Raw genomic sequence first — 15,409 nt, 5'->3', positions numbered from 1 at the left:
ACTGAACTATCCTCCAGTTAATTCAATTACCAACTTCCAAGTTTTTCTTTAAATCAGAACAAGCCATTCTTGATGTCATTCAAAAGAAATAATAAATATGAGAGAAGCTGTGCTGCTCTTTTTAAAAGTTGTTGCTAAATTAATATATAATGAGATGTTACATCCTTCTAGCAAAAGTTAACTTTTCTGTTAAAGGTCCTCAGTTTTTTGTTCTGTAACTATGATAATACAAAGTTTCACTCTCACAACTGGAGAGTGGAGTGGAATAGTGTGAAAATTTATACCTCTGAGCAATCATTCTGTATTTAACTTGAAGAGTAGTGATATGTTTTGACTGAAATGATACTTTTATCCTAGTCTGTCCAAAATGTTTCCCAGAGTTTGCAGAGCTCTGAAATGTTAAGTTGGGTGCACTGAAATTTAAAGTAAACTTTGTTTCTATTCTTAATTCTGAAATCTTTATATAACATTGTCAGCCAAAAGAAAACAGTCTTTTTTCTGAACTCCAACTTACTACTTTCTAGATCTTGTTTGCTGCTTTTACATTATCACTCTGTATGCTGTACAAAAATAGTCTTCATTACAAAATCATGAACAATTCCAAACACACACTTTAAAGATAACAAGAAGTTGGATATGGAGATGTCACTGAGCACTAATTCAGGCCTATAAGTATCAATTTAAGATACCCTATTCTTACTGTAAAGAGAATTTCTAACATGTCTGGAATGATTAATGCAAGACATTTCAAACTAAATACAATGATCCTAATAAAACATTCCAGATGTGTTAATTAGATTCTTTCAGATAATACTTCTTTATTTCTGAGGATCTTTAAAACCATCTAAATTATCTGCAGGATTGATGGCCTGCTACTGATGAACTACTAGTTCACTTGGACTTGAAAAACAGTCTGAAGTCCAGAAAATTAGTCTGGAACAAAAGCTGTCTTTAGCTAAGTATTTTGTCACAAATGCCCTGTTCCAATGTTGAGAAAGCCTGATTGTCCTCTTATAAAGTGTGTACCCAGCAGCAGAAATGAAAGTACCTAGGAGATTTTATCAGCAAACATTTAGGCCCCTAAAAGTTTTTAGTTCATTTGACAGCAAGTGGCTAACAAGCAACAGGACTTTGAATATCAGTAATGCTGAAATGTCAGCTGTAGATACCATACAGAAGCACTTGGGCCTGTTGCTCCTACTTGTGAATAAACATATACTATTGATGATGACTGGTTAGAAAGTGAATAATTTAAACATTAACTTTGTATAAGCACAGTGAGACAAGACTCACCTTCCCAGGGCAATTTTATATAGTAACAGGAAAAACTCAATTTGATTAACGTTCTGAGTTTTAACTTTAGATCACTGTATTTGCCATAAAATATCTGTAAAAGATTGTGCTGTTATTTTGTTTATTAATTACTAAATTAATATTGGATAGACAATAAAACCAGTGAGATGCTCACAGTAAAACCCAACTTTTGCTATATGACTTGCCCACAAACAGTTGGAAATGCAGTGTGCTATTTCTCTAAGCTAGAGAAATAGTCAGGTTTAAATTCCCCAACTATCTCTAGAACTTCCTGAAAAATCCTTGGAGCTGTCATGACCATGGCATGTTTGGAATGACTGGGGAAAAGTATGGAGGTTATTAGGATCTTAAAGCATCTTTTCTGGTTTTTTTCTTTTAGGATGCCTAATAAAATGCACAGACTGACTTCATAGGGGCCTCATGCACCACTCTAAGTAAAAAGTGTGAGACAGTGGTTAATCAGTTAGCAGGATCTGTGCCTTGGCAGAGGTTTCTTAATTCCTTTACTCTGTTCTGAGACAGTTTCAGATAATGATAGTATCAGTTACCTCATGGGGGTATGTTGGATCATGACACAAGATAACATGCAGGGTGTTAAAAAGGCCTTAAGAGAAGAGGCTGACAGAGCTTATAAGATGGCTGTTGTGCCTGAAGGTATCCTATGTGGTGTCTGCCCAAAGAGCTCCTAAGATCTGGCTTTCCAGTGTGTTCTCTTTAATGGAATGAACATTTAAAGCAGACCAGATAGAATCCTGTGTAAACAGCGTTTGAAAGTCAAGTCATTGACTGGCTGCATAATGACAAATTTCATACTTAAAAAAGACCTTGTTCTAAGTCATGCTGCTCACATCAGACTTCCTGACTTTCAACACCAACGATCAATATAGTAAAGCTTCACAGCACTGAAGCATCAAGTTTGTTCTTGAGGAGCATTTTCTTAAATATCTGCTTCCACATTAGAAGCACAATAAACACTTTTCTTTTCAGAGTTTTCATGAAGGTTCAATGTATTTTGTGTGTAGCTTGAGTTTTACATACTGAATTAAATGGCTAAGTATTAAAATACATTGCTGTCTGAGACATTAAGATGGCACTTACCCACTACTGATTTGTGGGCCCTACCATATCCTGAGCTGCACTTCCAGATCTTGACAAGGATGATGAAACTTCAAAGCTGGAAAAAGATGAAAATTATGTAGGGAGCTGTGTGATCAGGCAGTGAGGACAGTTTAGCTTATGCCAGATCAGTAGTTCAGAATAATGAATCAATTTGTAAGGAACAGTATTGTATTGAAATGACATTATATTATAAATCTTTATAATATAAAGATTCAAGAAAATAAGAAAATATAAATATTCAAAAAAACCTCTTTGCATCACAGTGGCAGTCAGGAAGTACAGTTTGGTGAAAGTTCTAAACAGATCTTGGATCTGGCTTTAATAAGTAACATAAAATTGTTAGTTGACATCTTCATTCAGTAAATACTTGTGCAGCACCACTTCAGTGGAATTAAGCAGTTACCACTATCTGATTAATTTGGCCCAGATGATTTTCAAAATACCTCATTACCAAGACAATAACAATTTCCAAGAAAGCCATATTTGGAGGGTAAGTATTTTTTCATTAGAAATTGTGCTCCCTGGTTGCCATATGAAGCTGTAAGTCATTAACCTCTAAGTCATTTCTACATGCTGTTCTCAGAGCACTAGTTGAATACAGGTGACTGCAATGCTGTGCTGATCTTTGCTGAGATGACTGGAATGGGACTGGTTCTAAGCCTCATATTTGTAACTGATTGTAAAGAATACGCTCTACTTCCCCAAAAATCCACAACTCATGCAAGGAAAAAAGCATGTTGAGAGGAAGACATGAAGCAAGAAAAATGTAGTTCCAGACAAGATTTAAAAAAAGAGATTGCCCTGCATTTTAGATTACTTGCATGATGGACAGAGTAGCCTCTTTGCATCTTCCAGGCTATTCCTCATTTTCTTCCACTTTTTCTACAGTATGCCTTTATCTCTGCATCTTTTCCTCCCTGAGCTCAGACCCCCATCTCCATAACTCCAAGCTGGGCTGACCTTTGTAGCACTTGCTTCCTTGGTTTGTCTGACTGCATTCTCTGGCAATATGGGAATTTTAATGCCTTCTCTCCTCTCACTGGCTCTTTTTAATTCATATAGTTGATGTTTCTCTCAGTTGTACCTTAGCACCTCAATTTTTAATCTTAAACGAGCTTTTTCTGTTCCTAGTGTGAGACAAAATAGTCTAACATTAGAACTCATAATACACATAAATAAATAAATAAATTCACAAATGTTTTCCCAGACTTAGATTTAAGATTGAGACTCCTCTGACCCCACCTATACTCATAGGTGAATATATATCTATATCTATATATCCCTTTTAATATTACAGACAGGCTTGGCTTAAGCATAGTTTTTCTATTTAATTCTTAATTTTTCTATTTAATTCTTAATTTCTGACAGTGGAACCACGAACTGCCTTACAAAGTTATATATCTTACAAGCTACAGTTTATTAAGTGTTTTTGCAATCTGCAAAACAAAAGCTCTTTATGGAAAAAGAAGGAAGGCCAGTACGTGAAACATTTTCTATTATCTTAGAGCTTTCAAAATGAAAAAGGGAATCTGTAAATTTTGCAGATATTTAAATATGAACATAGATTCTTTACAGGCCCACATTGTAAATTATTCATCATCCAAGAAAATGGAAAAATGTCATTTAAGTGTCAGAGAGATTACACTTTGAGATGCAGTGGGTGGGTCCATACTGGTGTGCTAAACTACACCAGATAAAAACGAATCAAGAAATTATGTAATAAAACAAAGGATTAAAACATTCTTCAGAAGTGTCAGTGTGACTGCTTTGCCTTCACACATATCAAGTGAATTAATGAAATAGAAGTAAAAAAATAGCATTTCTGGGGTTTTAAAATGGAACACATGAGAATTCACAGCCTGTAAAAAGTATGGGTGGTAAGGGTAATAAACAGATTTGAACACTGCAAAGTAGTTAACACCAATTTCTGGTGTTATGAATTACAGGTCTGTTTCTCCAGTGGCACTGATAGACTAGTAAGAATATGGTTTGATGCAGCATAATCTAGAGACTTGCTTGCAAGGAGCCCAAAGACTCTTACGAAATATAACCTTGCATTGCTCATATCACTTTTGTCCTACTTTCAGTTTAAAGTTTGATAATAAGAATGGGTGGTGGCATGTATGGGATCACGGGCCAAAAAAGTGCAAGGGTCAGTACTTAAAACTGCTGGGCAGGGTTTTTAGATATTGTCACACAGATACCTTACCCAGAGCTACTGCAGCAGAGTAACCTGAAACATGAGCCAGCCCATGGGCTGCCTTTACCAATACATAATGGAAAGTAATCTAAACTAATTATAATCTAACAAACACTTTGTGTACTTTGCCTTGCCCTAGTATGAATATGGTTACAGAGGATTGTTAACGTAAACACGCTTTAAATGACCTGCTGTTTAATCATCAAGCTGATTTGAAATTCTGCCAGCAGACTTCTGTGAAAAGCACAAGCTTCTCTGGAAATTTAGTTAATTTGATTTTCCAACAGGATCTCTCAGTTACACTTGTGATCTTTTATTTGAAGAATCAATTAATGATCCTTTTTCTTCCCATCTGCTATGAATCATTTCAAAGCAGAGAAGATCTTTGTGTATCATTCCAAAAGGGGAGTGTGTTGTGTATTTTCAGACAGCAGCTCATCCAGCAAATTATTATTTAACTTTACATTTGAAATATAGGGCATTTGTGTTTGAAGTTTATGCACCTCTAAATGAGGGCTGCAAATCGAAATTTAAATTAGCTTCCATTAGTGTTCTGTCTGCTGCTTAAAGCAGCCAGCCTATACTTGAGATCCTGCAGATTATGTCAGGACGAGAAATTGATAGGATCAATATGTCTTTGATGCAATCTTGTTTATTTGCAAAAAAGGTACACAACATCTAGTTTCTCTCAGTATATTAAGAAAAAATAACAGAAAGCAATTACCAGTTTCAAAGCAGCCATTTCAGACAGCACCGTATGCTGCTGCAACCACTGCATTGGTATAACTTTACACTCAGCTTCTGCTCTGGAACAAAACAAATTGTTTCTGAGGTGGAGAAATATGGGCAGAGACTAGAGAATAGTTCACATTGGGCCCTGCCCTTGCATGGGCACAAGCTATGCAAGATCCCAGTTGTTCAGGGTTTTTTATCCTGCAAAGGACGAGCCCTCATGACTTCACACACCCTTCCAACCCCTTGAGTCATACCCTAATACCCACTTTCCTGCCTCATCACCTTACAAATACATACAACCAACAAGTTTTAGAACAGCCACCTCACTTACATGCACCTTTGGCAAGATGCAGCATACACCTAAGAGGAGACTAAGAATTCATTACGATTTAAAGCTGCTACATTCATGCCTTGGACTTTGCTGGCAGGAATACTCACCAGTAGCAAGAAGAGGCTGCAAATGATCCACTGAAGGTTGTTTTCATATAAGATGACAAGAGTTGCTTATTCAACTTCAAGAAATTGAAAAAAACATAAGGGTATGAGGATAGTATTTAAATACTGTTTCTCAATCTATGCTGAGCTACAGATTTTAAGAGTTGCTCCACAATTTTCTGGGCTAGGTCCAGATACTATTTCTCTATCTTGGCCTCTTCTGGCACCAAGACAGCGCAAGAGTGCAGGGAGACCTTGCTGCAGACCACCAGTGCCAGCCTCTCCTAAGCCCCTGTGGCAGCACTGGGCAGCTAACGCTGCACACAGCAAAGGTGATGGGCATTGGCTGGACAAAAACTCCTAAAGCGAGGGAATTTTTTCTTTCCAGTCTTACCCAGAAGGAGAGAAAATGGAGTCCATAGGACAAAGTACAATTACTTGTACTGCTTTGTTGTCAAGGCAGCAGCCACAGGTGCTTGTTTTGATAAGAACATATGTCACCACCTAGGTTACACCCAGTCACATCATGCACGGTTACAGGGCTGATGGGGTGCTCATTCCTACCAAGGAATTCCATCTGAAGGCAAGCAGGTAAGTGATGTTCTGCTACCTACACATCATAAAAATAGAACCATGCTCCCAAAAAACGTGCCATGCTCTTGCTGTCAGGTCTTTCAGGCTACATCCAGGATTATGCCATTCCTTTTTTGTTCACATGTCTGCCAGCAGATGCTGTCACTGCACCCACCACTGCTCACCAAGCAATTCTCCTCAGCGATGGTCAGTAAAATTATTCCAGCCCATGTGTTTACACAAAGTTAGTGTCCTTGAGATGTGGGTGTCTCAGCAGGCTGTGTGTGGGGAACTTCCAGGGAATTGTACCTCTCCAAGCTACCAAGAATAAATATCTCCATCTCCACACATACCCGTGATGAAGAGATATTAACTTTCATTGTTCCACTGCTTCCTTCAACTCCTAGACCAAGAAGTACTGGGAACAGCTCAAAAGGACAGAGCATAATTTCCCTGACGAACCTCCAGGCTTAAGTAGTGCTATATGGATGATCAGATGAATCTGTGGCAGGGTCTCCAAGAATATCTCACTGCAACTTTCAGGAGTAAGTATAGGTAAATTGCTGTTAGCAACTGTACTATGTGATAGTAAGTGGTCTGCATTTGGACTGCTATTTTGTCTTGGAGCATCCACACTGTCCCCCCATAATAAATGCTAATTTGCATCAAGGATAACTGGACAGCTCTGTTCTGCAGCATCCATTCTAACTCGAAGGATTCCAAGTTACAGACAAATTATGGCTGCATTACTATGCTTTCATTAATGCGTACTTGGCAACTGTGGTATTATGTGGTGACTACAGTTGTCATGATGATCTGGAAACTGCCCTCAGTGGTCTGTTTGGTGCAGCCAGGCACCTGCAGACACATTTGTCCTCTATCTGCAAGAGCTCAGGGAGTGTTTGACCAACACTTAGTACAGCAGGATGATGAGAAGGAATAGCAACAAGCAGTGCTATCAGTAATTAGACATATACTCTAAGGCTGACAATACCACAGTCCTTTTGGAGAAGAGAGTGCTGCTTTGTCACTAGTGAAGATGCCCAAGCTCTGAAAAACCACAGATGTTACATACTTATTTGGTAGACTGCATCACAGAATCCATATATAATCAACGATAATCGCCACCATCCCCAAACTTGTGAACAAGAATGTGTAGAATGAATGAGTTATAATCCTGAACAGTCAAAGGTCCTTGTGGTGGGCTCGAATGAAGATCTCGACATCATTCCTAACTCTTCTTCCCCTGCCTATACAGAGAAAGTATGAAACTCTACAGCATGTGAACTTTTTAGGATCTCAGCTGTACGGTAATGTGACTGATGGAAGACCTGGATGATGAGGCAGCTCAACCAAGCTACACTGACCTGATTGTCCAGTCATCCACAGGAACCAGGAATGAATTAATTTTATAGGCAAGTGGCAACCATGATGACCATGAGAAGAGACCTCCTGCAAGTGGTGCGTTGGTGCTGCAGAGTGTCAACAGTTCCCCTCACCATTTCTGAACTCAAAACAGTCATTCAAGAACAGTATATGATGTAATGACTCTGGGCAACTGTCCTCATCCACCACAGTAACCCTTGACAAAGCAGAGAATGTTATGCCATAGCTAGAGGCTGCCATAGTGCCTACTGCATAGGAGAAAGGTGGGCTTGAAGTGAAGCATTGTTCTGAAAAGAAAATTCCCAATTACCTTACTTTTAAGGGCCTGAAAGGATACAGGCCCTTATTGAACTGTCCTGGGCAGCCTGATTGCACAGCAAGTGGGTGTTCCTGATGCAGTCACTCTGTCATGGCACCCTTGGGGCATCACCGCTGGTGGCAGCAGCACCATCCATGGCTGTGCAGAAAGTGCAAGGGAGTGTGACAGCTACAGTGACAAATGCAACAGGGGAGCAGCTCAGGAGCTCTGCTCTGCTGTTGGTCCCAGCACAGGCCACGTGAAGAATTTCACATCTAAGTTCCTGCTGACAGATTAGATCAGGTATCGGTTGACTAAACGCTCTCACTCTGTCGCTATTCAGTGCCTTACGCAATTATGTACGATACACCACTGTGTCCAGTTACAGCAGGCAGACTCAACATCTCAAACCACTGTGTTCATGAGCAGTATCAGCAAAGAGCTCAAGATGTTGAAAAATGAAGCTACATTTCTAGCTCATAGAGTTAATCCTGAACTTTTGCTGCTTTTCCCTATGGTCCATGAATAGAATAAGATCTGTACACGTATCACCCTCAAACCTTTTCTCACCATTATTTTTTTTAAAAAAGCAGTTTGGTGTTAAAAGACATGACTCATAATGCTGCAGCATCAGTTAGTTGGCTTGAAAGGGATGCTGATGTCATAATTTTGATTTTCATTACCAAAGAATATGAAAGGGCTGAAAATGTTTTACACTTCTATCACCTCATTTTATATTTTAAAGATATAAATAAGCTATAATTGGTGTGCTATATGGTGTATATATATATATATTTAGTGTACTCTAATTCAGAAATTGAGCCTATATTTTGTATAGAAGCAGCACAAAAGTTTAAGCTTTTACTATAATTAATTTTTTTTAGAGTTTTGTTCCCAGATATAGTAGATGTAAATATGCCTAAAACCTTACCACAGAGCTTACAGTTTAAGGACTCAAACCTCTAGTACTTCTATGAATATAAGTAAAAGAGATAAGCAGATAATTAGTCCCACTGAGCTCATGGACAGATGAAGTGCTTAAACATTTGCTGTATTGTACTTCAGCTGCATACATGTTTTCATACAAGCCATATCCTATATGCAGAGCTACATAGAGAAAGACATGACGGAAAAGTAAGAATAAAGACAGAAAAATATATAAGCAATACACTCGCTTTTTATAAACATGTATATGAAACAAGATAACAACCTTGATATAAGAACCTTGATATAACTAGTACTGATGAACCATACAGTTCAGAAATAAGGTTTAGCTCTGGTTTTGTCTACAACCATTAGCAACCATTAACAACCATTGATCCTTTTTCCTGGTTTCTCTATACATGCCAGATAGGAAATTGTAATAACATACCTCAAAATTCCATATCCCAATTTGGAATTTGATAGGACAAAGGGTTGTATCTTTAAACTGAAAGAGGGTAGGGTTGGGTTAGATATTGAAAAGAAATACTTTCCTGAGAGGGTGGTGAAGCACTTACCCAGGCAGCCCATCTCTGGAAGTGCTCAAGGCCAGTTTGAAAGGGGAGAAAGCCCCTTGATCTAGTGGAAGGTGTCCCTTCCCTCCCCATGGAAGAGAGATTGGAACTATATGACTTTCCAGGTCCCTTCCAACCCAAACCATTCTCTGATATTCCTATTTAGGAGGCTCTTTTAAAGAGTCCTTTTTTGTTCTTGGACTTTTTTTTACATATCTTATTATAAATCCTAAGTATGGGGAGTGTGCTAAGTTTTGGTTTATTTTATTTTCAAATGAGAAAAGACTCTTGGCTTGTTTGAGCATTAGTTTTTGATCTGGCTGAATTTTCCCCCTCCTCTGAAATGGATTTTCAATTGACATTACATCATAGAGACTGAATAGTTTCATGGTACAGTTAATATATACATAAAGTCCAAATAATTCAAAATATTATTAAAACACTATTCTTCAGAAGATAGAATTACAGCTACATCTAGCCCAGTATCCTGACTTTGATAGGGATCAATAATGCACAGCCTAAAGAAGAGCTCAAAAGCAGAGAAAACATTCACAAAACCTAACTGGTTTATCCTTCCAGTGTTTCATGACCTCTGGTTCAGAAACTTTGGAGCTAAGGGACATTTTTATGTTTATAGAAGTTAATGTAAGATCTGATATCCAAGTGGACTTTACCCATACAACTGCAGCTTGCAGCATTTCATATGGATTTCACCAGCTACCTTCTAAATTACTTTACTTGGAAAACTAGATGCAACTGCTAAGAATTATGCATGGACTGTTTCATTAGGATTCCATTTTCAAAGCCAATATATTTAAAAGTAACAAAACTGTCTTTGTATTAGAATGCAATCTACAAACACAGACATTCCTTTGATCCTTATTCCATAAATATATTTCCTCTTGAGACAAGCATCTTGCACGAGTCTTCCAGCAATTTTCAGCAGTATCTCCTCTCAAAGAAGGGTCAGACTACATGGTATATGCAGAGGCAAAAGACAAGACAAATTAATAGCACTCAGCAGCTTGCATTAATGTGCTCCAAGTCTAAATGTACAATTAAAATAAAGCATTCACATTTGAAAAGCAACTCTAAAAAGCTGTGGGGTTTGTCTCCAAAAGATTAGTCAAATGTGTGTGATTTTGATCGTGGGGGAAGGGAGCAATGAGTTTAGTTCAAACCTAGACCTATTTAGGTAGCTTCTCTTTTAATATAGTTAGTATAAAGACACATTTTTGGGACCACCTGGAATTTTGAAGATGGAGTATATATAGGAACATCATTTCTGGAGAGAAAAAAATAAAACTACAGAATGGATAGCTGTTCAGCTACTTGGAAATATAACCAAACCAAAATCATATAGAGCAAGGTGTATTTTGTCATATATTGCTGTATCCTAACTACCAGGAAGTATTTTTAATAATATGCAAAGATAGAAGAACTGATTTGAATTTTATTCCTGATTTGAATACAGGACCAAGGCGTTTCTCATTACAGTTTGAAATGAGAAGATTTTAATCAGTCAAAAGGAAGATGAACAGGCATCAGCTACTAGAAACTGCTGTGATTTCCAGTCACACTGATGGAGCACTAAGGAGACTGGTATTAAAAAAAAAATTACTACAACTAAAACATTTGAAGAGATGATGGTACCTAATGACTTTCAAACTCCATCCTCTACTGACAGATTTCCCTAATGGAAATTTCTTTCCTATTCTCATAATACTTGTCTTTATAAATTAGCTGAGTTTGACATAGAAAGCTTGCTATACAAGGCTGATTTTGAATCTATTAAGCACTTCAAACTGCAGATGTATGAGAGATACAATCATTGTGTCCATGGGAAAATTGTCAGAAGTAATGCAAGCTCACCGACGCATTCAATTATAAGACTGGAATGAAGTGAGACTTTCTTGCTAGACATCAGAGATACCAGAAGTTTACCAGAAGGCACATAAAAGAATTTGAAACCATATATAAAAATAAACAAATCAGTGTCCTTTGCATCAAACAACAAACATGGTTCTCTCCCCACCCCTCCCCCATTCAGTGGAAAGTTTAAAAAGAAGCATTCTGAGTAGATCCAGCTTCAGTTTGGATATATTACACAGTATTTTCCACTCCTTTTGAAGGAGGAAAATATTGTGATCTCTACTTGGTTTCAAAATCTAGGCAAAAAAAAAAAAGTATATATATGTTTATAAAAACTATAGATGCATTATATATAAGTATATATATTCATTCCATGGTTGATTACATAAAGCAAACGGTTCCAAATTAAAAACTTATTTCAAGACTGAATAATTTAACAGAATAAAAGTCCAAAATGCGTAACCTATAATTCAAAGAATAGAATGATCAGTATGTGACTTTTCCACAGTTACTAAGTGTACAAATTAAAATATGTGAAATAAAGTGCATTAAGTGGGCATTGTTTAGGATATAAACGATGTAAATGAAAAATAGCTAAGAATATTAACAGAAATGCATCTAACTTCAGCGACCTTGTGTTCAAGAGCTCTGCAGAAGTCAACCATCTCAAATGCTTTTCTTAAAAATAAACAGGAATAGAGAAGATATCACACTTATAGATTGCTGATTTTTGTATCTGATAGACACATACTTCTGATGGACAGCCAATTTTTGACCTTTATAGTATTTATCAGCTTCAGAGAAAAAGTAATTTTCCCAGTTTACAGTTGTCTCCTAAAGGTTTTCATCATAGCACATTAAAAAGAAATTTTGGGGGGCAGCTGTTTATTGTGAGTCTGCATCTTGCTGAGCATGAAGTCTGTATCTTCCCCAGCTATAGTAAGGGCTCTTCAGTATTATTGCATGGTGATGTAATCTCTCACCTGCACTGAACACTTGTCCTGTTGGTAAAGCTGTATATTTTCAATTAGAGATTGAAACTTTTGCTGAAAATAGCCTCGATACCATCTATAAAATAACATTTTGAATCAATTCATTAGATCTTTTTGTAATAAATCAGAATACATTCATGGCTTCTTTGAAACAACTTATGAATATTGGGGGTAATTTGATGGCTGGAATATTTTATTGCATTAATATGTTGAGTTAATAGGTAGATGTAAGACAAGCAAATAATCAGGAAAGACAAGGGATAAGTTTCTCCACAGTAAATAGATGAGGATTAGTGATGATTATTCTACAAACAAGGGATGGTATGATTATTAAAATGGATAGGCAGACTTTCTTTAAATGTTTTGGTTTTATGGTTATTCTAGAAAAGGCTGTGTTTTAATAAGAGTAAATGACTTCTATATTAGTCACATTTTAGAATTCCAACAGGAATAAAATTTACAAAACCAAACAGAACCACCAAATCCATAAGGCCAAAACAGATTAAATTGTAGCCCAAAGCTTCAACTCTCTAAGAGGATGCACTGTGAAGCTTCAACATAGAGGGGTAAAAGCAACAATAGGAAGAGACAAGTGATGATGTGAGAGACACTTAACGTCACCTTCAGCTGTGACAACAACATCCTTAAGTCTGTAATTAAAGGCAAATGGATGTCGCAGAGGCAGGGAGCGGGGGGAAGGCTGCTCTCCTGGGGTGTGTGGGTGGTGTGAAGGCATTACCTCTGCAGACAAAGAGAGGCACTGGAAAGATTAGGCAACTGCTGTCTTAGAGGAGGCATGATTACTTTTACATGGCATATCTGAAGTCCGAAAGGGTACATAAAAGGCTAAAGAAAACACGGGTACGGTCTGCCTTGAGACACAAGATTACATAAGGGATTAACACTTGCTGTTTGTCAAAGCACTGAGGCTCTGATGATTTCCTCAGAAATCCTCTCCATCTCCTCCTTAAATATCCATCAAAGGATAGTTCAGGGACTTCAGTGGGTTCCTGTCCAAACTCAAATGATTTATAGTTCTGTTGTTTTGGTACTTGTTATCCAAAAGTAATTATTTTATCTTATGCATAAACCAAACCAGTACTTCCACTAATCACAGTTATTTCTAAAGAAAAATACTGTCACACAGTGGAACAGTTTAATCAACTTGTTATCTAAAGAAGCAGGAAAATAATGGCAAGCATCTCACAACTCACTACTGCCAAAACCAAATTCTTGGGTGGGAAGACATTAGGCCAAGATATAAGGCAACACCACATTATAGAAACATGTTTCTGTGCTGGTGTGAGAGACTGGATGCAATGCTGGCTCAGAACTTTTTGTGTGTGTGGAAGAGGCAGAACAGGCCTTTCCCTGCTGAGGCAGCGCCCTGCTCCATGCACCCCCTGGGCCTTTATCCCAGCCCTGCAGCAGCCACCAATCCCCAACACATCAGAGGCAGTGCTCCACACCTGCCCCTGGAGCTCCCAGCCCAGCTCCTGAGTGGCCAAATGACCAAAGTCCCACCTGGGGAAAGGGCCCAGCAAGGCCAAGGGGTATTTAAGGCCAAACACGAGACAAGAATTTCTTGACCTTCCTCCTCTTGGAATTTCTATTACTTGAATGCTGCTGGAATTCAGGAGTTGGTAGCTATATTTGTTATTTTCATTATCTTTTCTCTCTTTCTTCTGATTCCTTCTTGTTAGAATTCTGAGTAACTTAAAATGGAATGGGCTTTGAGTTTGCTAAATTGAATGGGTGAAACTAATACTTTAACAAGTGGTTTATGTTGACTGAATGCTGCTACAAACTTTTTGTCAAAGTTATTTGATTTTCTAGAGTTGACAGTAAAGTTTTCTTTGTTGATCTCTTGAGAATATCTTGTCAATATTTCTCCCATGAATCTAATTCAAAGTGCATGAACAACTGTAAGCCCTGTTAAAAGTCTCACCAAGTGAGTTGTTTGGGGCCTTACAACTGGTTTTGGCTGGGGTAGAGTCAATTTTCTTCACAGTGGCTGGTATGGGGCTGTGTTCTGGATTTGACTGAACACAGTGATGGCAATAGAGATGGTTTTGTTATTGCTGAGTAGGGCTTGCATAAAGCAAAGGCCTTTTTCACTCTTCCTACTGCCATGCTGCAAAGGAAATTAGAAGTGCATGGGAGGCTGGGGGCAGACACAGCCAGGGACAAATGACCCAAACTGACCAAAGGGATATTCCAGACCTTATGGCATCATGTTCAGTATATAAAGTGGGTGAAAGAAGGAGGAAGGCAGGACACATTTGGCATGACAGATTTCATCTTCCCAAGGCACCATTACTTGTGATGGGGGTCTGCTCTGGTGGAGATGGCTGAACACCTGCTTGCCCATAGGAGGCATCCTTCTTTTGCTTTGCTCATATTTGTGGCTTCTGCTTTCTCTATTACGCTGTCTTTATCTCAACCTATGAGTTTTTCAGCTTTTACCTTTCCAATTCTCTCCCCGAACGTGCTGGCGGAATAGTGAGCAAGCAGGTGGTTGGGCTTGGCTGGGGTTAAAGCAAGGCAGTGACTGAGAGAAGAAGTGATTTAATCAAATTTATATACTAACTTCTCTGCATATTGCAAGTAATTCTAAGAATCTGTGGCATTTGCCCTATCTGACTTCCAGTTTGAAGATGCATCTCACTAGAGCTGCAGGAAGGCAACGCTGAGTTGAATGGGAAGCAAATAATTGACAACAGTTTCTGTAATCAGTGTTTGGTCTGGAATAAAATCTGGTTGAATAGAATGCGTTCTTTTAAAAATGGAGAGAGATGTGTTACTAGTATAAATCTTTATTAAAGCTCAAAAATGCTCGGGAGTGAGAGGGTTGAAATACCTCAGAGTTAATGGAGTTATTTACAATGTCAATAATCTGCATTGCTGTCATGCTTCCCATCAATACATTAAGAAGCAGTCACAACAGAAAAGTAAGCTTGAATATGACATGTTGTAAGAAGGAGGATGC

At 38.1% G+C, this 15,409-nt stretch overlaps 1 protein-coding gene across 3 annotated transcripts in view; it reads right to left on the bottom strand.

The window, feature by feature from the left end:
• DGLUCY (D-glutamate cyclase) overlaps positions 1 to 15,409 on the bottom strand; it is a 48,648-nt gene that overhangs the window by 26,476 nt on the left and 6,763 nt on the right. For 2 of the 3 annotated variants that reach the window (XM_066552111.1, XM_066552113.1), the window contains exon 2: positions 2,413 to 2,488. The gene's annotated coding sequence lies outside the window, so the exon portion shown is untranslated. Of the gene's footprint in view, positions 1 to 2,412; positions 2,489 to 5,357; positions 5,435 to 15,409 lie in introns of those variants that run through there. The other variant, XM_066552112.1, reaches the window with a different exon arrangement.

Source organism: Molothrus aeneus, chromosome 6 (assembly GCF_037042795.1).
Source record: "Molothrus aeneus isolate 106 chromosome 6, BPBGC_Maene_1.0, whole genome shotgun sequence".
Taxonomy (NCBI): Eukaryota; Metazoa; Chordata; class Aves; order Passeriformes; family Icteridae; genus Molothrus; species Molothrus aeneus.
This window is presented reverse-complemented; position numbering and strand designations above follow the sequence as displayed.